The 1,460-nt window shown below is 52.4% G+C and overlaps 1 protein-coding gene across 2 annotated transcripts in view; it reads right to left on the reverse strand.

Annotated features, from left to right (window-relative positions):
* Window positions 1–572: 572 nt before the first annotated feature.
* Window positions 573–1,460, reverse strand: part of GPR55 (G protein-coupled receptor 55) — a 73,850-nt gene continuing 72,962 nt past the window's right edge. For both annotated transcript variants that reach the window (XR_337730.3, XR_337731.3), the window contains exon 2: window positions 573–1,214. The gene's annotated coding sequence lies outside the window, so the exon portion shown is untranslated. The remainder of the gene's footprint in view (window positions 1,215–1,460) is intronic.

The raw sequence follows: 1,460 nt of genomic DNA on the forward strand, positions 1-1,460 counted from the left end.
GGAGCAGGCTGATAAAACAGCAGATTCCAAAGACCAGATCTGGTTTCAAATCCTGTTTCTGCCACTAGCTGGCTGTGTGAATGTTTGGGTGATTATTTCTGCATAAAAAACACCCCATGCCTGGGGCTTACCAGAGCAGTCCTGTGCTCAGAACAGTACAGTCCAGATAAGGCTGAGTAGGCCCGGCTTGTTCTGGCCTCATGTCACCGACTGAGTCATCTTTGGGCGAGATCTGTTCCTTTTCTTTCTTTCTTTCTTTTTTTTTTTAAATTTTTATTTACATTTTTTAAAATACATTCAATTACATTATTTAGCTTACAAGGTGATCATTTCAATATATGAACATTTCTTCCGGTCGAGTTGATCAAAATATAACAACACTACCTCCCTGTCTCACCAATGCTGTCTTCGTATCCCTCCTCCAAATGTTCTTCCCCAGGCCCCACTCCTCCACACACACCACATCTGGCATTCACATCCACCTGCTGTGTTTGTACATCCTTTAGCCCGTCAGTTTCAGTCATAGAGTGCAGACATTCAGTATGTATTAAGTGGGGACATACAGTGTCTCTCCTTCATAGCCTGGCTTGCCTCACTCAGCAGTAAATCTTCTGTTTCTAAGAGAGCTTCACATCAGGTCGGAGCTCAGCCGGGCTGTCAGCTGGCTGCCTCTGTTCTCCAAGCAGGCTCCTCTGCTTCTCTGCTCAGGAGTCCCCAGCATGCCGAGGCTGGGTTCCAAAAGGGAGGAAGCAGAAGGTACCCGGCCTGGTGCCCGGGCTCCAGGGTCCCGGAATATCCTTTTCTTGACAACCTCTTGGTCACAGCAGTTAGGGGCCCAACTCAGACTGAAGAGTTCCACCTCCTGAGGGGAGGGGAAGGAGCCCAGTGGGCCAGGGAGGGTGCACAGTCGGCCGTCTTTGGATGCCAGGCGCCCGGTGAGCTCGAGCGAGTTCTTCGATCTCTACCTCCTGTGGTGGTTGGTAGGATTCAAGAGGCGCTCAGCTGAGCTCAGACCAGTTGGAAGAATGTGTCACTACAGCCCGGGGCAGAGGCGTCCCTGGTACTGTTGGACAGTTCTTAACAAGCACAGCCTCCAGACCCGGTGGCAGACTTCTGCGGCGCGGCCTCTGCGCCCTTCCTCACTCCGGCCCACTTCTTTCTGCTGTTCTTTTTCTTCTGCTGTTGTTTGACGTCTGCCAGAGTCCATGTGTTTGCTGGAGAGGAACAGGAAGAAGGAAAGTGAGAAAGCACTCCCCGTGGGGCATGGTCACCCCACATCCTCTCCTCCTCCATTTCTCCCTCCTGTCGGGATTTCGGGCAGACACACATGCCTGGTGTGTTTCTCAAGCCATAGGGTTCAGGACTCGAACCACGCAGTCGGCTAAACGGAACCCCACCTTAATCCCTCTGCTCCCCGACCTGTGCCCCCTGGCCCCTCACCTCTGTGCCCCTTCCTCCAC

The sequence above is a fragment of the Tupaia chinensis genome, unplaced genomic scaffold, assembly GCF_000334495.1.
Source record: "Tupaia chinensis unplaced genomic scaffold, TupChi_1.0 Scaffold149383_1, whole genome shotgun sequence".
Classification (NCBI taxonomy): domain Eukaryota; kingdom Metazoa; phylum Chordata; class Mammalia; order Scandentia; family Tupaiidae; genus Tupaia; species Tupaia belangeri.